Raw genomic sequence first — 27,095 nt, forward strand, 5'->3', positions numbered from 1 at the left:
TGTGGTACCATGTTTAATAGGATATACCTTATTGCACACATAAAATTATATATTCAACAATGTAATTGTACAATATAAATACACTGAGGACATACAATCCTTCACGTGAGAAATTATCTCAATCTCACACCAATCTAAACTAGAAGACTAGCTAGTTGGAGAGAATCTCTCAAATTAAATAAGCTTCAACAAACTCCTAACTAATAAAAATAGACTCCTCCTCATAGCTATTATATCTATACATATAATATAATCAATAATTCAATAATCATGATCACACATTAAAACGAAGAACAATTTACCAGTGTCAAAATAAATATAAAATTAAATTTTAAGTAAATCATCTATTCTTTTTAATTTTCTGAATAAAATTAATACTTTATTTATTTTTTAAAATTTTATAAAATAAATTCTGAAATAAAATTTCACACCTAAAATTTTATCCATAAATTTAGACTTTAATTTTCAGTAACTTGATAAAAATATTTATATAATATTTAACCAATGTAATAAAACCGTATAAATAAAAATAAGATTTTGGAATCGTGGACCCAAAAAGAATGATGCATGTTTAGAGGAAATTATGTTGTGAAGATATAGATAGCCACACATTTCTTGTTTACAAAAATAAAAGTGAGTAATACATAAATATATAACTCGAAATCTATAAACTAAATGATGGATGCAAGTAGATAGGGGCATAAATGATGGAGGCAAGTAAATAGATTTTATAAATAAATAAATAGGGCATATAAATGTATAGTTGTTTTATGTTTTAGATAGATTTTTTGACATGTTTTTTTAGTTTAGAATTTAGCTAGTAAATTTTTCATAATCTAAATGTTTTAAATAAATATTAAATTGTAATATATATATATATATATATATATATATTACAATCAAACTTTCTAAAATTTAGTATATTTAAACACACCATATAAATTTATTTTATAATAGCTAAATATAAACACATCGAAATTATGTTAACAAATGGTTAAAAAAGGTGAAAACACCCTTATCCATTTAGGGATTTTTGAGGAAAATTCAATTCATGACCATTGCTAATCCTACTCGATTTACATGCAGTGTTGTGTAAGAGAATTTGTCCATGGTTTATTTGGGCAATCCTACATCACCACTTGGACAATGGCAATTTTATAAATTTAATTTTTATGATAAAAAAAAAGAGAAAAGAGCTCTAACATCACAATAGTTAGGCTGACTTAACAAGTCAAGAAGATGCATGTGTGGAAAATGTTTTGGAAATGAGAGCTGGTGTGTGTAAGAACCGAACAATCTAAGAGAAAGTTTTTTTCATCTTCCACCATCTTAGTATTGCAAAGGTGACAAGTTCTTTGGTCAAGGGAGTTTTGGGAATAGACCACCGCCTTGCTTCACTTTGAAGCTCATGAGAATTTGTTTTTTTCCTAGCAATGTTCATTTTTTTCTTAGTACAGTTGGTTAAGATAGAGAGATAATTCTCATTTACAAAAGTGAGCTTGATCACCTCCTTATAATACCCTAATTTCCTTTTTATCTCTAACTCCTTATCATCCTACAATTTATCCTTAAATTTGAAAGTAATCATATTTTTGACAATATCTACATTTCCTAAAATGAGTACACATTCCAAACAAAGGACATTGAACTTGCAAAAGAAATCCAAGATGCAAGTTTCACATCCAGAGACATTGTGAGACAAGTCTCTAAGAAATTCCCTGTCTTATCTCCAGACAGATTAAAACACTTTTGTGTCTAGGTAAAATCTAAGCCAGGCCTTATCATAGAAGGAGAAGGTTCTAGCAGACCCTACAGTATGCCAACAGGACCTACTGCCATCTCTCGGGCAATCCAAGATTTGCTTGAAAATCCTATGTTTTTACCAAATTGCATGTCCCAAGAAGAAACAACAAATGCTATTACCTTATTAGCATCCTGGGTAGTTCAGAAACACATAGATGATGACAGTCTCTCCAATAGACAAATAGCACAGCTCATAGTTAACAACTTTGGTGGTTTAGCTAATACATGGTGGCACTATGCTACACCAGCAGCTAGAGAGGCTATTCTTGGAGGACCAGGCCCCATAGCTCAACTCCTTTCAGTTCTCAGAGTAGAATTTGTTGGATTAACTGTCGATGAAGATCCAGATCATTTCAAACAATTATTCTTATCCAGTGAATTAGGATATTTAAGTCAGATACATGCATATACATGCCAAATGCAATAATACCTAATTAAAGGTAATTCTTATGGTGATCCCGCTTATAACAAAAGATACATCCAAAGTATGTCAGGACACCTACCATCAGCCATGAATCTCTATTTCAAAGAGAAAAACATTCAAGTGATGGGAATGACATTAAAAATGGCAGAAGGTCATATTAGTAAAGTCATTCAAGAGCATTGTCTTGCAAAGCGAGTCAACAAAGACATCAAAGAGCATGAAAAACTCTTTACTTGTAAGCTTTATAACAAAGTTGGCCAGATGCCCAACTGGGGGAAGGGAGCCTACAATAGGGATTCCAAGTGTCATTGCACTCCTGCAAACACTACAAAAAACACTGGCAAAACCAGTATCAGAGTAAGTATCAATCTGATACTTACAAGAAATCAAAAAAGCCTTGGAAAAAGAACTTCTAGGAAAAGAGAATCTCATTTAGAAACAAGGCATTTTTCTGAGTTTTGTCTAAGATACCATAATTAGGATGTTTCTTTCCTTTGCCTAATTTCTGAATAATGGGGGGTGTAATAGACAAAACCTGTTCTATTGAATCTAACCTTCCATTTATCTGCTATTGTGCTTGGGTTAGGTCTGTTATCTGGTGATCTAGCAATTCCCGTCTTGCTAGGATTTTCTCACAGACTTCTTGTTCTGCCAAAACTATATCTTTGATTAACATAACATATCTATGTAAGTCATCTATATTTTTAGCTTTTAGATCTAGTTGTAGGTTGGTGTAGTTTGATTGACTCGTAGATGTACCTAAACTGGCTCCTGCCAGGGCTGTGGAATAGGGAAAGAATTCCCTTTTCTTCTATCCATCCTCATCATACTGTCTGAAAGGTATGTAAGGAAGATTTCTTCTTGGAATATAGCTTTCATCTCTTGTGGCTACCTTGACAGTTTTAGATGTTTCTTCTTGAGGGAGTTTATGAAACATAAGGATGTTGAAGGCTTCTTTCTTGGGTTGTTTCCCAAGTTTTGTTATCAGTTGGTTGCAGGTTGGACACTATTGATGCTAACCTCTGTGTTCTGTAGTTAGTTCTTGTGAACTAATTGATATGCAGGCTTCATTTGTAGACACTTTTATTTATTCCATGATTGGGTCATGGAGAGATGGATTGAGCTGGAAGGATTGTGTTGTTCTTGAAAATGCAACTAGTTTAGCTTTGGCTAGTTGTAGCTCTTGCTCAATTTGATCAGCTTTTCTATACTGATCATATCTTGACTCCCATATTTTTGGATATTGAATATCAAGCCAATCAAATGTTATTGGAGTTATGCTTTCACTGGCTTCTACCAAGCTTATTGTTGTGGGGAAAAGTATCCGACTCGGAATGACCCTATCCCTACTCTAAGGGTGATAGTTCCTTAGCAACAACTGAAAGTAAAGCTTTGATATTTTTCCTTTATGAAAGTACAGAGAAGGAGGAAAAGATTGACCAACCGATGTCTTTCGCTTTTGTCGATCCTGTCTTCTCTCTTTGCCTCTTGTTCCCAGCTCCTTGCTCCCTTTGCCGGCCCAGCTACACAAAGATCCTGCAAAAACAAGAGAGGGAAACTACAAGAAACATGTACTCATAACTGATGCATGGATTAGAATGAATCAAATATACAGATAAAAACAATACATCATTGCAATACAAGTATATAGGAGAACATCAAAGCTTTATTGATAGAAGAAAAAGGTTCTGAGAAGGTTACAACCATAAATGGCTCCAATCCAGCAGCACCTTCCCAGCAGCAAGAAATCTCTTCTTCCCCTCTATAAAAGCAATCACCCAATAGCTCTAACTGTAAACCAACATCACTTCCTTGCTTTGCACAAAATTCCAGCCTCTCTAGACCTCATAGAAGAGCTCTATATATAGGAGATTTGGAGAAAGTATGAGTCAGCTTGAGACTGACCTAAAGCTGCCTTGTGTCCTCTCCCTCTTCAGTTAAACTTCAGTTCTTGAGTCCACTTGGAGATCCTTGCTTCCACATGGAGATCAAGTACCTCTTACTCATCATAGGGCGAATTCCTTGAACCAAGTGTCAGTTTGGAAGCTTCCTGGGCAGTTGACACCTTGCAGAATGACTGTGCCACTTGGCCAATCTCGCCCAGCGCAGGTAGCCTTCATTGGTTTTGACTTTCAGCGCAGGTACAAGGAGGAGCAGTTGACATTCAGCGCAGATGCTCAGTGGAGCAGCTGACATGATCCAAAAATAGCCTGTTTTTGAGTGTTTTCAGGTGGAGAACTGATAGGAAGTGCTGTGGTTTGCTGACCTTGTTCCTCTAGGGGTAAGAACAACATGTTTAGGGACTGAGGATCCCTGTAATTATTGACATTTCATGCTCCATGCTGCGAGGCACAAAAATTTCTATAACAGTTGCCCCCTAAAGTATGAGGTCGTTTATCGGGTGAAATGCTTTATCCAGAGGGTCCGAAGTTCATTCAAGTGCTGAAAGGTGCCCTGTAATACAATACAATACAATATATTATTTTTCATTCTGTTTTCATGATCTAGCTGAGGCGGGCATTCCCATGCTCAGCTTTATAAATACATTTTGGTACATAGAACAGACGATCGTCTGATGGTAGACTGATAATTTTCTGCTGAAATTATCATCCTTTGAATAGGATGATCATCTGCTGCAATGATGTACATGACAAATGCTTTTATATTTCCTGAATATGTATCGCAGCCCGGATGGATGAAACTAGATCCGGGGTCTTCAAACTCGTTCGATCTTCACTCTAAGTACAAGTTGATCCATGTGAGAATTTCGCTGAAGTCGAACATGGAAAGACATCGCTTGATTACCGGTCAATGATGAAAAACCGTTAACAAGCGCGAGAGGAATCACCGATAATGATAATGACCCTCAAGGTACTGCAGTACAATTCACGTGGTGTGAATAAAGGACTTGGCGTCGAACGCCACGCAAAATCTTCTGGTCGAAGGTCATTGATGTATACCTATCGCCGGAAGTGAGAAACTTGCCATTGAGGCATGCAAGCTTCAAAGTACTGATGGGGTTGTTCCTAGATCAACTTCTTGGATAATGAGCTGAAGTCGACAAGAAGCGATCTGTCAAAGGAGGGCCTTAATGAATCCCACATCAATGACACGGAACGGAGCTAATGATTTTAGTGGAGGTGAAAACAAACTGTGACATATGATTCAGGGTGGCGATCATGAATGGATGAAGGATAATGTATGGCAGTGGATGGGAGACGGTTGACACTTTCAGAATGACCTCTCTTGAACATATAACGACACTGATGCGATGGATCGGTAGCATTACCCCAAAATGTGGATGGTTTGGCGAAGACCATGGTGATGAGACCGGTGAATGAAACAACCCAACCCGATGTGGTACGGAAGAAAAGTGTCATGTTCAAGAGCGACTTGATACCATTAAGCTTTGATGTTCTCCCAATTTTTCCCCAGTCATTTCTGACCAGTACCTCTTTATTTTTGTCAAGCTTGAGGAGGATAACATATGCTTGTTCTATAACCTGCCCTTCGGGCAAGCCCATCGCTATGATTTAACGAGCTTAGCGATAGGGAAACTCGTTCTCGTCTAAAGACAAGTTTGTCGCTATTTAATCATTTTAACGAGTCTAACGACAAGGAAAACTCAGTCCTTTTCATTTTTAGAGAGTCTGAAAAGGTACAGAAAGTTAACTCCATAATTCCTTTTTCGTCATCTAATCCCTTAAGTCCGAAAAAGTATAAAACAATACAGAAGGGATGGGTGTTCGGTACTTTTAACGAGCCGAACAAGACAAGCGCTCGATCTTTTTGTGTAATAATCCCTCAGGTCCAAAAAGATTAAAGTCTAAAAGAGGGATAGCTCTTCCGGTCCCTTTAACGAGCTGGAAGGCCAGAACTCGGCAAACTTTTCATATTTTACGAGTCAGAAAAGAGCTCAAAGATGACTCGTCTTTTGAGGAACGAGTGATAAACAGGGATAGCAACTGATTCCAGGTACAAATTGGAATTTTCCAATCACGTCAGTGTCACAAGGATGGCTAGGTGAAATCACTCTTCGCAGATGTTCCTCAAAATGGGTAAACACACAAATGGAAGTGAATGATCGGCCAAATGACGGTGGAGGTGACGGTGCACAAACACGACCAAGGCTTTTATGGCTGATGAATTTACGATCTCAGAAGGTTATTTACCGGGATAGGTTCTTTTTTTAGATAAAAATGAGCTTAAACTCTGGAGGGAACATTGCTCACTGCTTTTATTTATTTTTTAACGAGCATGAAGACCGCGTTAAAACTGCTCGGATCTTGCGTTTATTTTTTAACGAGCATGAACCATGTGCTAAAACTGCTCGAAATACCAGTCATAAAATAAGAATGCCTCCTCTAAGGTTCCATTTTTTATAGAGCTTGCGCCTTACCAAAGCTATGCTCCAACTCATCCTTCCTTTATGTAAGTTCGGAAAACGGTTAATCTTAAAACCAGATAAATAACCGCCCCTAGCTTACACTCCAAAAGGTTTGCATGCCCCCAGGTATAGGATAGAATTTCGAGGCTACCCCTCTTCTCCCCCACTTCTGCTCTTCTTTGGGTGTTCCCAGCTACTTGTCACCTTGCTAATCTAATGTTTAACGATACTAGTCTTCTCGTTATTTTAAGGGGTCTTACGCGGTACTTGTCTTCCCGTCGGACCAACTTTTAATGAACAGCTGTTTGTGACAAGAGAAGAACACTTCTCAAAGACAAAACATTGGTGTTATTGAAGGAAGCTTGCCTCTTTCTTATTATCCAAAGACGGTTCTATTCGCTGCCGCAAATCAATCTATTTCTTTGGCGATGTCTATCATTAGGTTACTCAAAGATGGTTATCCTATGTCACAACAATAGAATCTCTTTCTTTGGAGGCTGCCCCTACTTATCCTTCAAAACATTTGTTTTAATGGGTGAGGCTTGCTTTTCCCCAAAGATGGTTACTGCTTGTCGCAATAAGGGAATTCCTACTTGGGCATTGCCCACTTCTTTAGACAAAGGTGAATGACTCTTCTGCCAAACACATAACTTTAACAAAAGAATACTATTCCAGAACAACCCCTCTTCCATCCACGGACGGGGTACGGACTAGTCATATTCTTCTGCGGAAATTCTACCTTATACCCAGGGTTTCTTCTGCCCGAAGCAGACCAGGGTGCATGCCCCCTGGGTTCCAGTCTTTCTTTCCGAATCACTCGCACTCATCGGGAAGGAGGATTGGGGGTGGAGGCATATCTTGAGTGAACAGACCATTTAGGATTGGTATTTGACTATTTGCGATGCGAGATCCTGGAAATGAAAGTTGGTCTACGAGCTTGACCATCCTTCCTTCGTGTGGAAAACACATTACTCTAAAGAGTGAGGAGACTATCGCTCCCATGCAATAAATATAGTCACGTCCAAGGAGTAGGTTATAATCCAAGGGTCCTTGGACGACCATCACGTTCAAATTAACGGTCTTCCCTTTCAATGTAACAGGCACATTGGGGAGGATTCCTAATGGTCGACTGGTTCCTTTATCAAAACCTGAGAGATTTCTTAACTCAGGTAAAAGCGCCGGGGAACCCAGTGCTTTCCAAGCAACAGAGGAAAGGATACTCACAGACGCCCCTTCATCAATGATAGTACCAGCCATAATCATTCTATAGATCTGGACAATGATTCTGAATGGTATACTGGCTGGTACCCGGGGTCTGCCTAGTTGATTCCAATCAAAGGATACAACCAGGTTGCTTGGTGGTGGGACCGAATATACGGCCGGGTATGACCCTGATGATGTTCCTTCCTGCGATAAAGGAATGGGCGCATTGCCCTGACGCTCATCAGAGTCGATGCTAATGAAAAGAACCTGGATGGTGTCATCCCTATTCTCTTCAGTGAGGGTGTCGCATGAAGATGACTCTTCGGCGACGGTGTCATTTGAAGATGAAACTTCTGAAGGTAGAACCGGGTCAACTGCCGTATCGACCTTTGGACTTTCGTCTGGTCTGGATTCAGTAGGTTCATTTTCAGCGACTGACGCTTCAGCCGACCACTTGAGCGGGCCAGCTGTATTTTCAACCAACGAAGGACTTGGCACGAGTTTTTTGTATCCAGGAGGAAGTTTTACCGGTGAAACCGGACGATCTTCCAAAACTCTCTTCGCTTCGTCTAAGAAGGGACAACGGTGGATGGCATGACTGCCTTCACACAACTTACAGGGGAATCTTACTCCCCCTTTTTGTCTTGATTCTTCACTTTCGCTGGTTGACGGAAAGCAATCAACCTGATTGTCAGAGGTTGATGCCCCTGAATTGTGCAGACGAGGGGACCAGTCCCTTAGTATCCGGGGAATACAGGGACAATCTCTGTGGAAATGGTCTCCTCTACATATGACACATGGCGATTTAGGCCCGGTCTGTGCAGTGGGTGGGTTTTTGTCAGATGTCTTTTGCTTGCCCCCAGTCGCCTTAGGCTCCTTCTTCTTCTTTTCTTTCTTCTTCTTTTCCTTCTTCTCCTTGGGAGGCTGACTTTTGTCGGCTCTACCTTGCGAAGACGAAGGATCGGAGGAAGAACTTTTGGAAGTAGAAGGCTGGTGGGTAGCTTTAGACTGATCTAACTGTTGATTCGATTGATCAGGAACCTTGGTGGCCTGAACTACATTGGTTGAGAACAGCCAAACTGGCAGGCCTATTGTCAGTCCTGGAAGCGACAATGTGGCCATATGGGGCGCACCAACTTCTCCCCAAGAGGAGAAAGGACTAGGACTTCCATCTTGTGGACTTCCTTGGTTGGGGTGTTCCATGTTCTCAACTTATAGATCAACGCGGGAATAAGAGGTGATTATGTTCCGTTTAAAATGAATTTTATAACGACGCTTTATTAGACACAACTTTGCTTTTTCATGTTTTAAGAGTCGAGAAAAAGCTAAAGATGACTCTAGTCGCCTTCGATGTATTAACGAGCCCGAAGTGACAAATGCTCGGTTGGACTTTTTCAGTTATAGAGTTTGAAAAAGGCCAAAAGAAACTGCTCTGGAGATCTAGGCAGAGGGTGTGCCAAACCTTTCGCGAAACCACAGAATACGTTTTACGGTACGGGTGGTCGATCTTCGTGAATGCTGTGTTCACTGCATCGCGATCAGTAGGGCGGCCGACACGGCTTCCTAAGGATAAAGGCTTTATTCCTATAGGGGTCTCCCAATATACTCGACGGTACGCGGGAGCACAAGTCCGTATTGATACTTGTCGCTTCACCGTGGAGGAATCACCCAACCACTCAACGCTAAGATATCACGTTTAACGACGCCGGAACACGTCTCTAGCTTAGACCTCTATGTGTTTGCGTTATGTTTCAATGCGTTGTTATGTAAATTCAATTCATTTTAATGTTGATCTTGCTTAGCAGTTTGCCTTTAAGGATCACCACGAGATGTATATATACAACTTCCTAAATGCAATCTAAGATGAGAAGCAAAACTTTTCAATCTTTCAACTTTGAAAACCTTAATCTACTGAGGGAAAAGAAAGACATCAACTTTTCACACAGATCATAGAACACACACTAAATGCACTTTTTCCTAAATCAACATGCAAACTGTCAATAATGCACATGCACAATGCAGATATTTCTTTTCTTTATCCTTAATGTTGATGTAAGACAAAAAGGAAACTGTTGTATAACTTTGAATCTAATTTCAAGCGAAAGTAAACAAGCTTGTCCAAAATCAAAAGACACCTTAAGATCGACTTGTTTAGACACTGGAAATGTATAGATTCAAACCACAAAATGAAAAAAACAAACAAACTCAAACAGCCATGAACAGTAATAAAACTAGCTCTTAAGATCACAAAGACACTTTTACAGTTCAGGATCTAAGAGGCCACAGCTATACTGGTTTGCTTTTCACAATGGGAAACTGTAACTGAAACAAGAAATACTGAAAGAACAATCACAGTTTCATCACACAACTGAGGCGGAATAATGTCAAGGAAAGTTGGTTTACAGCAAGTACAAATGACAAGCAATCAGCAGCAAAATAACAGTGAAAACAGGGCCAAGACTCAGTGGGAAACCTCAGGAAGACATAGCCTAACTGGTTCAGCGCAGGCTTTGGTCTGTCAAACTGACTCTCAGCGCAGTTCCCGAAGGGAGTACCTGCGCTGAAATGCAGACTGCCTTTGGGCAGCCTGCACTGAGACACGAGAGTTGCGTTTACAAGGGTTTCCGGGTCATAAAAAGCTCAAAAATTCACTGTTTTTGCTGAAATAAAAAGCTATAGGTCAAGTACAAGCTAAGGGATGATCAAGAGGATGAAAAGCTATCACAAAGAGCACAAGAGTCCTTGTGGATCAGCTCTTCAAATCATAAACTTGCTCAGAAACTGAGCCAGAGCAGCTGCCCTCTACTTTGCAATTGAAGGACTCAATTGCAGTTCGATTTGGTTCTCTCCTTGTTTATGAGATGAATAGCAAGAAACACAATAAACCAACAAGATACTAGTTCCCCAGCGGAGTCGCCAGTTTGTTGTGGGGAAAAGTATCCGACTCGGAATGACCCTATCCCTACTCTAAGGGTGATAGTTCCTTAGCAACAACTGAAAGTAAAGCTTTGATATTTTTCCTTTATGAAAGTACAGAGAAGGAGGAAAAGATTGACCAACCGATGTCTTTCGCTTTTGTCGATCCTGTCTTCTCTCTTTGCCTCTTGTTCCCAGCTCCTTGCTCCCTTTGCCGGCCCAGCTACACAAAGATCCTGCAAAAACAAGAGAGGGAAACTACAAGAAACATGTACTCATAACTGATGCATGGATTAGAATGAATCAAATATACAGATAAAAACAATACATCATTGCAATACAAGTATATAGGAGAACATCAAAGCTTTATTGATAGAAGAAAAAGGTTCTGAGAAGGTTACAACCATAAATGGCTCCAATCCAGCAGCACCTTCCCAGCAGCAAGAAATCTCCTCTTCCCCTCTATAAAAGCAATCACCCAATAGCTCTAACTGTAAACCAACAGCACTTCCTTGCTTTGCACAAAATTCCAGCCTCTCTAGACCTCATAGAAGAGCTCTATATATAGGAGATTTGGAGAAAGGATGAGTCAGCTTGAGACTGACCTAAAGCTGCCTTGTGTCCTCTCCCTCTTCAGTTAAACTTCAGTTCTTGAGTCCACTTGGAGATCCTTGCTTCCACATGGAGATCAAGTACCTCTTACTCATCATAGGGCGAATTCCTTGAACCAAGTGTCAGTTTGGAAGCTTCCTGGGCAGTTGACACCTTGCAGAATGACTGTGCCACTTGGCCAATCTCGCCCAGCGCAGGTAGCCTTCATTGGTTTTGACTTTCAGCGCAGGTACAAGGAGGAGCAGTTGACATTCAGCGCAGATGCTCAGTGGAGCAGCTGACATGATCCAAAAATAGCCTGTTTTTGAGTGTTTTCAGGTGGAGAACTGATAGGAAGTGTTGTGGTTTGCTGACCTTGTTCCTCTAGGGGTAAGAACAACATGTTTAGGGACTGAGGATCCCTGTAATTATTGACATTTCATGCTCCATGCTGCGAGGCACAAAAATGTCTATAACACTTATGCAATGCACGCTTATTCTACAGAAGGCTGGAGTGCGTGCATGCTGTCATTACAAAATCGAACAATTGTTAGTGTTTTCAATTGTATAATGTTCGATCTTGTAAGCATGTCAATACATACTAGATGTATATAGGCTTGCAGTAAGTCATAGATATAAGGATCCTCTAAGGAAAATGACTATTTTGGATACACAGTTCCAAAGGTAAGTCCTGCATGAAGGAGACTTTTAAAGCCACCAATTATGGCATTTGCAAATTGGTTATGTCTGGAATCAATAACCACACATATTCAAGCTTATCATAGGGGGGAAATACAGATAAACTCATAGTTATATTTCACAATAACTAATCTCAGCTACTATAGACTTGATACAGATCTAAACAGATACTTTAATCCTGGTCTAAACAAATATTGTTCTACAGGAAATCTTGCATTCAGCAAAAGAGAGAAGAGAAGAAATCTTAGGTTGCGACAGATACTTGCACAACTTCAGAGTGATTTACAATGAGGCATTTTCCTGCTTATATGACATAACAACTGGTAAACCAGTGACTAATAAATGGGGATTGCCAATCATAACCCTAATTCTATTTCTGGCGGAAAAAGGCCAACTCAATAACAAAACAAAGTGGAGTCAGAAAGGACCCATGTACTTTGGTCCCACCATGTCCTCCATTATGAAGGAATAATGTCCATTGTTTCTCTTATAAGGAGATCTGCTAGGCAATTTAGATAACTTGGTTTGAATTCACTATCAAAATAAAAGTTATCTAGCCATATTTCCCATCTGATTAGGCGAGCATTTGTCTCTGTCAAATCTTTTCCTAGTCGTATCATGCCTGGCATCTGCTTGAGGTCAGTACGAACAATAAAGTGTATCAGTTTGAGGTATAGCCTGAAATGCATAATACTTCTTTTTACAACCAAAACTTCTTTATGGCTACTTGGATATTTCAGTTCTACTCCATGGAATGATCCTAAAGTGTAAGAGCAGACTATTTCTTCCCCCAAAATATCCTCTTCAAGTAAAACTCCTCCCCATGCTGTGTTTGAGGCGTCGATTTTGAGGATAAAAGTTCCACTGTTAGATGGTAACTTAAGTGAGGGTAGCAATGTTACCTTCTGTTTAATTTTCTTGACCATTGTAGACAAGGATTTATTCCATTGAGGCGGTTCTTTCTTTAATCACTATTGGAGGATTACCAAATCTTGTACCTATCCTGAATAGAATGGACGTATATAATTCAAACTGCGAAGAAATCTCTGTAGCTGAGTTTTTCAGTAATCTGGTCTGGGAATTTTATGCAAACTTTGGAGAATATGATTATGGAGGGAGATACATCCTGCATCAATCTTTAAACCCAGAAAATCTATGGCTGTCTTACCAATATCCATCTTGGTTTTAGACAGTGATAAACCATGTTTATAACAATGCTCATAAAATATCTGGAGATGTTTCTGATGTTCTTGAATATTTTTAGAACATACTAATAAATCATCAATATAAATAATTAAAAAGTCTAGTCCTCTAAATACATCTTCCATCCTTTTCTGAAATTCTGATGGAGCATTTTTCAAACCGAAGGGCATTACCTTCCACTGGTATTGGCCATGTGGGACGCTGAAAGTTGTTTTGAATCTATCTTCTGGTTTGATGTCGACTTGATAGAAACTTGACTTCAAGTCAAATTTGTTGAAGATCGTACAACCTTTGATCTTCTAGAGAAGTGTTGATTGGTTTGGAAGAGGATATGTTATCGTCTTCAACACTGAATTTAATGGTTTGTAGTTTATAACCATTCTTGGTCTACCTTGCTTGATCTCTGAATGTTTGTTGACATAGAAGGCTCTGCAAGCCCATGGAGATCGGGCTAGCTCGATGAGACCCTTTTGTAAGAGATCTTTAATCTCTTCTTTGTAATAGTCCAATTTTGATGGACTCATTAAATATGCTAAAGCTTTCTGTTGCTTTATTTTAATGTTATTTGCATATGGTAAATCAACCACATATTCTTCTTGATGCCGGAATGCATTAGGAATATCTGAAGAACAATGAAATCAATTGTTAGAGATTTCATGCAAATAATCATCTGTACATGCAAGATTGAAAGAAACAATTCTTTCTCTTTTCTGTTGTTGCTTCAATGTTTATTGAGGTTCTTCTTTTGATTTTGGAACTTCTTTTGTTGCTGAATCAAGAAGTTCAAGTTGTACAGGCTTATTTCCTATTGTGAGTATAATGGTCTTGGATGGGTTGTCAATTGTGACTAGGGACCATCTGGTAAAGAATTCTGAACCTAAAATAACATTAGCAGGAACATCATCTAACTCGCAAAATGTACAATGGGTGTTATGGAATTTGATCTGAAGATGAAAATCTTTAACTCGGTGTTTGAGACTGAACAAATTGCCATTAATGGAGCTTCCTCCCTTTGAATATTTCTCCCAATAAAATGGAGGTATTGCAAGATGTCTGGTTAAATTTAACTGAGCACCAGAATCTAACAGACAATCTAAAGAGTAAGGTTTAAAATCTAGAGGACAAAATGTAAGTGATATAAACAATTTTGGTTGGCCTATAAGGGCTAATATTTCCATAGGACTATAGTTAGGATCAGGGGATTCATCAGTTTCTTCTAAAGAATCTCGTAGGAGTCTATGGATTTCTTCATCTGAAGAGTCGTTGACTTCTTCCATTAATGTCCTTTGGGATTTTCTGAGCTTAGAGATTTCTGAAACAAGAACTTTGAGTTGTTCTTGCTTATCTGTGATTTGTAGCTATAGTGAGGAGATTGTCCTAGTTATTTCTTTAATGGATACTTCAATGGTTGACCTTAACCAAGTTAAAATCACAGCTCAGGCCCCTCTGGTCTCTCTAGCTGAAAGACATGGATCTTTCAGAGAAGAAAGCACATCTACCTCTACAACAATTATCTTAGAGCCAGAAGCAACATCAGATTGGAAAATCCCTTCTATTATGTCATCCCAAGTTTATAATATGCCATGGTATAGATATTTTTCCTCTTCTCAGATACGATTTCATTCTGTAGACATCTCCTTTTAGACAGTATGATGAGGATGGACAGAAGAAAAGGGAATTCCTTCCCTATTCCACAGTCTTGGCAGGAGCCAGTTCAGGTACATCTACAAGCCAATCAAACTACACCAACCTACAATTTGATCTAGAAGCTAAAGATATAGATGACTTACATAGAGATTTTATGTGCATGAAAGATACAGTTTTGGAAAAACAAGAAGATTGTGAGAAAATCCTAGCAAGACAGAAATTGCCAGATCACCAGATAGCAGACCTAACCCAAGCACAACAACAGATAAATGGAAGGTTAGATGCTATAGAACAGGTTTTGTCTATTACAACCCCAATCAATTAGAAATTAGGCAAAGGAAAGAAATAACCTAATTATAGTATATAAGACAAACCTCAGAAAAATACCTTTTTCGAAATACCTCCATTTTATTGGGAGAAATCTTTAGAGGGAGGAAGCTCCATTAATGGAAATCTGTTCAGTTTCAAATGCTAAGTTAAAAAATTTCCTATTCAGATCAAAGGCCATAACACCCATTGTACATTTTGCGAGTTAGATGAAATTCCTGCTAATGTTATTTTAGGTTCAAAATTCTTTACCATATGGTCTCTAGTCACAATTTACTACCTAACCAATACCATTATACTCACAATAGGAAATAACCCTATACAACTTGAACTTCTTGATTCAACAAGAAGAGAAGTTCCAAAAGCAAAAGAATAACCTCAAGAAATGTTGAAGCAAAAATAGAAAAGAGAATTGTTTCTTTCGATCTTGCACATACAGATGATTATTTGCATGAAATCTCTAAGAAATTGATTGATCATTATTCTTCAGATATTCCTAATGCATTTTGGTATCGATAAGAATATGTGGTTGATTTACCATATGAAGATAACATCAAAATAAAGTAGCATAAAGCTTTAGCATCTTTAATGAGTCCATCAGAATTGGACTATTGCAAAGAAGAGATTAAAGATCTCTTACAAAAGGGTCTGATCGAACCAACCAGATCTCCATGGGCTTGCAAAGCCTTCTATGTCAACAAACATTCAGAGATCAAGTGAGGAATACCAAGAATGGTTATAAACTATAAACCATTATATTCAGTGCTAAAGACGATAGCATATCCTCTTCCAAACCAATCAGCACTTCTCCAAAAGATCAAATTTTGTACGATCTTCAACAAATTTGACTTGAAGTTAGGTTTATGTCAAGAAGGCATCAAACCAGAAGATAGATTCAAAACGTATTTTAGCATCCCACATGGCCAATAATAGTGGAAGATAATGCCATTCGGTTTGAAAAATGATCCATCAGAATTTTAGAAAAGGATGGAATATGTATTCAGAGGACTGGATTTTTTAATTATTTATATTGATGATTTATTACTCTGTTCTAAAAATGTTTAAGAACACCAAAAACACCTCCAAATATTTTACGAGCATTGTGATAAACGTGGTTTAGCACTATCTAAAACCAAGATGGAGATTGGTAAGACAATCATAGATTTTCTAGGTTTAAATATTGATGCAGGATGTATCTCCCTCCATAATCATATTCTGCAACGTCTGCATAAATTCCTAGACCAGATTATTGACAAAACTCAACTACAAAGATTTTTTGGAAGTTTGAATTATATACGTCCATTCTATTTAGGACAGGCACGAGATCTAGTAATCCTCCAATAGAGATTAAAGAAAGAACCGCATCAATGGACTAAAGCCATGACTATAGCGGTCAAGAAAATTAAACAGAAGGTAAAATCACTACTCTCACTTAAGTTACCATCTGACAATGGAACTTTTATCCTTGAAATTGATGCCTCAAACACAGCATGGGGAGGAGTTTTACTCAAAAAGGATATTTTACGGGAAGAAAAAGTCTGTTCTTACACTTCAAGATCATTCCACGGAGTAGAACTGAAATATACAAGCAGCAATAAAGAATTTCTAGCTATGAAAAGAAGTATTATGCATTTCAGGCTATACCTCAAACCAATACACTTTATTGTTTGTACTGACCTCAAGCAGATGCCAGGCATGATACGACCAGGAAAATATCTGACAGAGACAAATGCTCACCTAATCAGATGGGCAATATGGCTAGATAACTTTGATTTTGATATTGAATTCAAACCAGGGTATCTAAATTGCCTAGCTGATCTCCTTACAAGAGAAGCAGTGGACCTTATTCCTTCATAATGGAAGACATGGTGGGACCAAAGTATGTGGGTCCTTTCTAAATCCACTTTGTTTTTTCGATGAGCTGGCCTTTTTCTGCTCGACATAGAATTAGGGTTATGACTGGAAGTCACCAGTTATTAGTCACTAGTTTACTGGTGGTTATGTTATATAAGAAGGAAAATGCCTCATTGTAAATGAATCTGAAGTTGTGCAAGTATCTATCGCAACCTAAGATTTCTTCTCTTCTCTCTTTTTTGTTGAATGAAAGATTGCTTGTAGAACAATATTTGTTCAGACAAGGATTAAAGTGTATGTTCAAATATGTATCAAGTCTGTAGTAGCTAAGATTAGTTATTGTGAAATATAACTGTGAGTTTATCTATATTTTCTGCTTAAGATAAGCTTGAGTTCCCATTGGTATCAAAGCCATTCAAGATTCTTGTCTAACATTAAGTTCAAAGCATTATAATCTATCTGAGTTCAAAGTAGCAGTAGAACACGGGTCCTTGCACTTGAGAATATTGGTCTTCGCCCTAGTGTAGGCGAATTGGAAACTTCTAATTTCTTCTCATTTTAAGTGGAGACTTCTCTTCCCTTCTATAAAATACTATTCTATTTATTTCTTTGATGGATAATTCAATGGTTGAACTTAACCAAGTTGAAATTATGGCTCAGACCCTTCTAGTCTGTCTAGCTGAAAGACATGGATCTTTTAGAGAAGAAAGAACATCTGCCTCTATAATAACTATCTCAGAACCAAAAGCAACATTAGATTGGAAAATCCCTTCTATTATGCCATCCCAAGTTTATAATATGCCATGGTATAAATATGTTGCCTCTTCTCAGATACGGCTTCATTCTGTAGACATCTCCTTTAAATCTCAAGATGAACCAACCCAAATCCCTTTGCTAGAGAAAATTCAAATTGATTGGGCAAAAGCAAAAGGATAGAAATACTACCATCTCGGAACCATAAGATTTGGCCTCAATGCCTTGGTTCGACCCAAGCTCAATGTCAAAAGCCTATGTGTGGTTATTGATTCTAGACATAACCAGTTTGTAGATGCCATAATTGGTGGCTTTACAAGTCCGCTTCATGCAGGACCTGCATTTGGAAATGTGTATCCAAAATACTCAGTTTCCTTAGAGGATCCTTATATCTCTGACTTACTGCAAGCTTATATACATCCAACAAGTTTTGACATGCTTACAAGATCGAACATTATACAATTGAAAACACTAACAATTGTTTAATTTGGAAATGATAGCATGCCCGCACTCCAACCTTCTGTAAAACAAACCACACATTGCATAAGCGAGGTAGAATCCAGTGAAAACAAACCTAAAAACATTTGATTGGACTAGTATTCAATATCCAAAAATATGGGAGTCAAGATATGATCAGTATAGAAAAGTTGATCAAATTGAACAGGAGCTGCAACTAGCCAAAGCTAAACCAGTTGCATTTGCAAGAGCAACGTAATCCTTCCAGCTCAATCCATCTCTCCATGACCCAATCATGGAAGAAAGAAAACAGTCTGCAAAGGCAGCCTACACATCAGTTAGTTCACAAGAACTAACTACATAACATAGAGGTCAGCATCAGCAATGTCCAACCTACAACCAGCTGATAAAAAACTTGGGAAACAACCCAAGAAAGAAGCCTTTAACATCCTTATGTTTCATAAACTCGCTCAGAAAGATAAAATCTAAAATTGTCAAGGTAGCCACAAGAGATGAAAGCTATATTCCAAGAAGAAAACTTCCTTACATACCTTTCAGACGGTGTGATGAGGATGGACAGAAGAAAAGGAAATTCCTTCCCTATTCCACAGTCCTAGTAGGAGCAAATTCAGGTACATCTATGAGCCAATCAAACTACACCAACCTATAATTGGATCTAGAAGCTAAAAATATAGATGACTTACATAGAGGTGTTATGTGCATCAAAGATATTGGTTTGGAAAAACAAGAAAAATGTGAGAAAATCCTAACAAGACAAGAATTTCCAGATCACTAGATAACAGACCTAACCCAAGCACAAAAACAAATAAATGGAAGGTTAGATGTTATTGAACATGTTTTGTCTATTACAACCCCCATCATTCAGAAATTAGGCAAAGGAAAGAAACAACCTAATTATGGTATGTTAGACAAACCACAGAAAAATGCCTTGTTTGAAGATAAGCCCTAGCTTAAAAGAACATGGAGTTTTAGTTTCGTGGCACAAGAACTACCACAGTATACATTCCAAACAAAGGACACTGAACTTGTAGAAGAAATATGAGATGCAAGTTTCACAACCAGAGACTTTGACAGACAAGTCTCTAAGAAAGACCCTGTCTTATCTCTAGACAGATTAAAACAGTTTTGTGTCCAGGTAAAATCTGAACCAAGCCTTATCACAGAAGGATAAAGTTCCAGCTGACCCTCTAGTATGCCAACAGAACCTACTGCCATCTCTTGAGAAATCTAATATTTTCCTTAAACTCCTATGTTTTTTCAAAACTGCATGTCCCAAGAAGAAACATCAAATGTTATTACCTTATTAGCATCATGGGCAGTCCAAAAACACATAGATGATGACGGTCTCTCCAATAGGAAAATAGCACAGGTCATAGCTAACAAATTTGGTGGTTTAGCTAATACATGATGGCACTATGCTACACTAGCAGCCAAAGAAGCTATTCTTGGAGGACCAGACCCCATAGCTCAACTCCTTTCATCTCTCATAGTAGAATTTGTTGGATTAACTGATGATGAAGATCCAGATCATTTCAAACAATTATTCTTATCCATTGAATTAGGAGATTTAAGTCAGCTACATCCATATACATGCCAAATGCAAGAATACCTAATTAAAGGTAATTCTTACAGTGATCCCACTTATATCAAAAGATACATCCAAAGTATGCCAGGACACCTACCATCAGCCATGAATATCTATTTCAAAGATAAAAACATTCAGCTGACAGGAATGACATTAAAAATGGCAGAAGGTCATATCAATAAAGTCATTCAAGAGCATTGCCCTGCAAATTAAGTCAACAAAGACTTCAAAGAGCATGAAAAAATCTTTACTAGTAAGCTTTGTAGCACAGTTGGCCAGATGCCCAACTGGGGGAAGGGAGCCTATAATAGGGACTCCAAGTGTCACTGTACTCCTGCAAACACTAACAAAAAATACTGGCAAAACTAGTATCAGAGTAAGTATCAATCTGATACTTACAAAAAATCACAAAATCCTTGGAAAAAGAACATTCAGGAAAAGAGAATCTCATTCACTAAAAGGAAAACACCCAGATCCTCATCCAAGTGTTACATATGTGATAGAGAAGTACATTGGGCAAGAAATTGTCCACAAAAACATAGAAAGCCAAAGATTGCAGATTTCTTTGAATCGCATGACCCCACCAATGTGGGACAACTCATCTATAAACAAGAAGAATATCAAATCTCTTTCTTAGATGATTCAGAAGAAGAAGATATCTCTAATGAAGATTATGAAAGATTACAAGATTACACATTCTGTATGTTTTCCCATACCCCAGCCAAGCTAGAAGAACTAAAAAAACAGTTGTCAAAAACAGAGCCATACCAGATGTCTCTTCGACACTACTTTCAGCTTGAGATAATAGAGATAGAACAAAATATGGATCTACTAAACAGAAGAACTACAAAAAATCCATTTCCTTCACAAGAAAAGATCACTGAGTCAGAAATAGAATAAACCATAAGATATTATGTCTCTAGAAATTGGCGTCCAGAAGAATTACATGCTCAACATCCAGCAAATCACAAAATCATACAACAGGTAAAAAGAGAAAGAGTCTCTTCACTACAGCTACAAATCACAAATAAGAAGGAACAACTCAAAATTCTTGTTTCAAAAATATCTGAGCTTAGAAAAGCCCAAAGGAGATTAGAGGCAGAAGTCAATGACTCTTTAGCTGAAGAAATCCATAGATTCCTAGAAGATTCTTTAGAAGAAACTGATGAATCCCCTGATCCAAACTATAGTCCTATGAAAATTTTAACCCTTACAAGCCAACCAAAATTTTTTATATCACATACATTTTGTCCTCCAAATTTTAAACCTTACTCTTTAGATTGTCTGGTAGATTCTAGTCCTCAGTTAAATTTAACTAGACATCTTGCAATACCTCCAATTTAGAAGGAGGAAGCTCCATTAATGGAAATATGTTCAGTATCAAAAACCAAGTTAAAGATTTTCCTGTTCAGATCAAAGGCCATAGCACCCATTGTACATTCTGTGAGTTAGATGACATTCCTACTAATGCTATTTTAGGTTCAGAATTCTTTACCATATGGTCCCCAGTCACAATTGACTATCTAGCCAAGACCATTATACTCATAATAGGAAATAATGTTATACAACTTGAACTTCTTGATTCAACAAGAAGAGAAGCTCCAAAAGCAAAAGAAGAACCTCAAGAAATTTTTAAGAAACAACAAAAAAGAGAAATAATTGTTTCTTTCAGTCTTGCACATACAGATGATTATTTGCATGAAATCTCTAGCAAATTGATTGATCATTGTTCTTCAGATATTCCTAATGCATTCTGGCATTGAGAAGAATATTTGGTTGATTTACCATATGTAGATAACATCAAAATAAAGCCGCAGAAAACTTCAGCAGCTTTAATGTGTCCTTCGGAATTAGATTATTGCAAAGAAGAGATTAAAGATCTCTTACAAAAGGGTCTGATCGAACCATCCTGATCTCCATGGGATTTCTTATCCATCTCAATACAGATAAACTCACAGTTATATTTCACAATAACTAATCTCATCTACTAAATACTCGATACAGATATGAATAGATACTTTAATACTAGTCTGAACAAATATCGTTCTACAGGCAGTCTTGCATTTAGCAAAAAAGAGAGAAGAGAAGAAAAATTAGGTTGCGGCAGATAATTGCACAACTTCAGAGTCATTTAAAATGAGGCATTTGCCTGCTTATATAACATAACAACCAGTAAACCAATGACTAATAACTAGTGACCTCCAACCATAACCCTACTTCTATGTCAAGCGAAAAAATGCCAGCTCACCAAAAAAACAAAGTGGAGTCAAAAAGGACCCGTGGACTTTGATCCCACCATGTCTTCCATTATGAAGGAATAAGGTCCATTGCTTCTCTTGTAAGGAGATCAGCGAGGCAATTTAGATACCCTGGTTTGAATTCAATATCAAAATCAAAGTTATCTAGCCATATTGCCCATCTGATTAGGGGAGCATTTGTCTCTGCCAAATATTTTCCTAGTGGTATCATTCCTGTCATCTACTTGAGGTGTTTGAGGCATCAGTTTTGAGGATAAAATTTCCACTGTTAGATGGTAACTTAAGTGATGGTAGTGATGTTACCTTATGTTTAATTTTCTTGACCGTTGTAGTCATGGCTTTAGTCCATTGAGGCAGTTATTTCTTTAATCTCTGTTGGAGGATTACCAGATCTTGTGCCTATCCTAAATAGAACAGATGTATATAATTCAAACTGCCAAGAAATCTCTGCAGCTAAGTTTTGTCACTAATCTAGTTTTTGGAATTTATGTAGACTTTACAGAATATGATTCTGGAGGGAGATACATCCTGCATCAATATCTAAACCCATAAAATCTATGACTATCTTACCAATCTCCATTGTGGTTTTAGATAGTGCTAAACAATGTTTATAACAATGCTCATAAAATATTTGGAGGTGTTTCTGGTGTTCTTGAATATTTTTAGAACGAACTAATAAATCATCAATATAAATAACTAAAAACTCTAGTCCTCTTAATACATCTTCCATCCTTTTCTAAAATTCTAAGGGAGCATTTTTCAAACTGAAGGGCATTACCTTCCACTAGTATTAGCCATGTGGGACGCTTAAAGTTGTTTTGAATCTATCTTATGGTTTGATTCTGACTTAATAGAAACCTGACTTCAAGTCAAATTTGTTGAAGATCGTACAACCTTTGATCTTCTCAAGAAGTGTTGATTGGTTTGGAAGAGGATATGCTATCGTCTTCAGCATTGAATTTAATGGTTTGTAGTTTATAACCATATTTGGTCTTCCTTGCTTAATCTCTGAATGGTTGTTGACATAGAAGGCTCTGGAAGCCCATGGAAATCGAGTTGGTTCAATCAGACCCTTTTGTAAGAGATCTTTAATCTCTTCTTTGTGATAGTCCAGTTCTGATGGACTCATTAAAGCTGTTGAAGCTTTCTACATCTTTATTTTGATGTTATCTGCATATGGTAAATCAACCACATATTCTTGTCGATGCCAGAATGCATTAGGAATATCTGAAGAATAATGATCAGTCAATTTGTTAGAGATTTCATGCAAATAATCATTTGTATGTGCAATATTGAAAGAAACAATTCTTTCTCTTTTCTGTTGTTGCTTCAATGTTTCTTGAGGTTCTTCTTTTCCTTTTGGAACTTCTCTTCTTGTTAAATCAAGAAGTTCAAGTTGTACAGACTTATTTCCTATTGTGAGTATAATGGTCTTGGTTGGGTAGTCAATTGTGACTGGGGACCATTTGGTCAATAATTTTGAACCTAAAATAACATTAGGAGGAATGTCATCCAACTTGCAGAATGTACAATGGGTGTTATGTCCTTTGATATGAACAGGAAAATCTTTAACTTGGTGTTTGAGACTGAACAAATTTCCATTAATGGAGCTTCCTCCCTCTAAATATTTCTCCCAATAAAATGGAGATATTACAAGATGTCTGGTTAAATTTAAGTGAGCACCAGAATCTAACATACAATCTAAAGAGTAAGGTTTAAAATCTAGAGGACAAAATGCAAGTGATACAAACAATTTCGGTTGGCCTGTAAGGGCTAAGCTTTTCATAGGACTATAGTTCGGATCGGGGGATTCATTAGTTTCTTCTAAGGAATATCCTAGTATTCTCTGGATTTCTTCATCGGAAGAGTCGTTGACTTCTGCCATTAATGTCCTTTGGGATTTTCTGAGCTCGGATATTTGTGTAACAAGAACTTTGAGTTGTTCCTGCTTATCTATGATTTGTAGTTGTAGTGAAGAGACTGTTTCTCTTTTTACCTGTTATCTAACTCTATGATTTGCTAGATGCTAAGCATATAATTCTTCTAGATGCCAATTTCCATAGACAGAATATTTGATGGTTTCTGCTATTTCTGACTCAATCATCTATTCTTATGAAGGAAATGGCTTTTGTGTAGTTCTTCTATTTAGTAAAGCCATACTTTGTTCTATCTCTATTATCTCAAGCTGTAAGTAGTGTCAAAGAGACATCTGGTATGGCTCTATTTCTGACAACTATTTTTTTAGTTCTTCTAGCTTGGTTGGGGTATGGGAAAACATATAGAATGTGTAATCCTGTAAGCTTTCAGAATCTTCATCAGAGATATCTTCTTCTTCTTAATCATCTGAGAAAGAGATTTGATCTTCTTCTTGTTTACAGATGAGTATGTCCCACATTGTTGGGTCATGGGATTCAAAGAAAGTTGCAATCTTTGGCTTTCTACATTTTGTGGACAATTTCTTGCCCAATGTCCTTCTCTATCACATACGTAACACTTGGATGAGGATCTGGGTGTTTTCCTTTTAGTGAATGAGATTCTCTTTCCCTGGAAGTATTTTTTCCAAGGTTTTTGTGATTTCCTGTAAGTATCAGATTGATACTTACTCTGATACTCGTTTTCCAGTATTTTTTGTTACTGTTTGCAAGAGTGCAGTGACACTTGGAGTCCCTATTGTAGGCTTCGTTCCCCCAGTTGGGCATCTGGCCAACTGTGCTACAAAGCTTACTATTAAAGATTTCTTCATGCTCTTTGAGGTCTTTGTTGACTCGGTTTACAAGGCAATGCTCTTGAATGACTTTACTGATATGACCTTCTGCCATTTTTAATGTCATTCTTGTCAGCTGAATGTTTTTCTCTTTGAAATAGAGATTCATGGCTGTTGGTAGGTGTCCTGGCATACTTTGGATGTATCTTTTGTTATAAGTGGGATCACCGTAAGAATTACCTTTAATTAGGTATCCTTGCATTTGGCATGTATATGCATGTAGCTGACTTAAATATCCTAATTCACTAGATAAGAATAATTGTCTGTAATGATTTGGATCTTCATCAACAGTTAATCCAACAAATTCTACTCTGAGAGCTGAAATGAGTTCAGCTATGGGGTCTGGTCCTCTACGAATAGCTTCTTTGGCTGTTGGTGTAGCATGGTGCGACCATGTATTAGCTAAACCACCAAAGTTGTCAGCTATGAGTTGTACTATTTGTCTATTGGAGAGACTATCATCATCTATGTGTTTCTGAACTACTCATGGTACTAATAAGGTTATAGCATTTGTTGTTTCTTCTTGGGACATGCAATTTGGGAAAAACATAGGACTTTCAGACAAAGATTGGATTGCCCGAGAGATGGAAGCACATCCTGTTGGCATACTAGAGGGTCTGCTGAAACTTTCTCCTTCTGTGATAAGGCCTGGTTCAGATTTTACCTGAACAAAAAATTGTTTTAATTTGTCAAGAGATAAGACAAGGCCTTTCTTAGAGACTTGTCTAACAAAGTCTCGGGCTGTGAAACTTGCATCTTATATTTCTTCTTTTTGGAATGTGTACTCTGGTAGTTCTTGTGCCATGACACTGAAACTCCAAGTTCTTTTAAGGTGGGGCTTATCTTCAAACAAGGCAATTTTCTGAGGTTTGTCTAATATACCATAATTAGTCGATTTCTTTCCTTTTACTAATTTCTGAATGACGGGGATTGTAATAGACAAAACCTGTTCTATAATATCTAACCTTCGATTTATCTACTGTTGTGCTTGGGTTAGGTCTGCTATATAGTGATCTAGCAATTCCTGTCTTGCTAGGATTTTCTCACAGTCTTCTTGTTCTGCCAAAACTATATCTTTGATGCACAAAACATCTCTATGTAAGTCATCTATATTTTTAGCTTCTAGATCCAATTGTAGGTTGGTGTAGTTTGATTGGCTCGTAGATGTACCTGAACTGGCTCCTGCCAGGACTGTGGAATAGGGAAGGAATTCCCTTTTCTTCTGTCCATCCTCATCATACTGTCTAAAAGGTATGTAAGGAAGATTTCTTCTTGGAATATAGCTTTCATCTCCTGTGGCTACCTTGACAGTTTTAGATGTTTCTTCCCGAGGGAGTTTATGAAACATAAGGATGTTGAAGGCTTCTTTCTTGGGTTGTTTCCCAAGTTTTGTTATCAGCTGGTTGTAGGCTGGACACTGCTGATGTTGACCTCTGTGTTCTGTAGTTAGTTCTTGTGAACTAACTGATGTGCAGGTTGCCTTTGCAGACTGTTTTCTTTCTTCCATGATTGGGTCATGGAGAGATGGATTGAGCTGGAAGGATTGCGTTGCTCTTGAAAATGCAACTGCTTTAGCTTTGACTAGTTGTTGCACTTGCTCAATTTGATCAGCGTTTCTATACTGATCATATCTTGACTCCCATATTTCTGGATATTGAATACCAGTCCAATCAAATGTTATTGGAGTTGTGCTTTCACTGGATTCTACCTCGCTTATGCAATGCACGTCTTGTTTTACAAAAGGCTGGAGTGCGGGCATGCTGTCATTGACAAATCGAACAATTGTTAGTGTTTTCAATTGTATAATGTTCGATCTTGTAAGCATGTCAAACCTGTTGGATGTATATAGGCTTGCAGTAAGTCATAGATATAAGGATCCTCTAAGGAAACTAAGTATTTTGGATACACAGTTCCAAAGGCAGGTCCTGCATGAAGCGGACTTGTAAAGCCACCAATTATGGCATCTGCAAATTATTTATGTCTAGAATCAATAACCACACATAGGCTTTTGACATTGAGCTTTGGTTCGAACCAAGGCATTGAGGCCAAATCTTATGGCTCCGAGATGACAGTATTTGTATCCTTTTGCTTTTGCCCAATCAATTTGATTTTTCTCTAGCAAAGGGATTTGGGTTGGTTCATCCTGAGATTTAAAGGAGATGTCTACAGAATGAAGCCGTATCTGAGAAGAGGCAACATATTTA

The sequence above is a fragment of the Pinus tabuliformis genome, chromosome 2_1 (assembly GCF_031772625.1).
Source record: "Pinus tabuliformis cultivar Carrire ecotype Pingquan chromosome 2_1, CPIR1, whole genome shotgun sequence".
In the NCBI taxonomy this organism is placed as follows: domain Eukaryota; kingdom Viridiplantae; phylum Streptophyta; class Pinopsida; order Pinales; family Pinaceae; genus Pinus; species Pinus tabuliformis.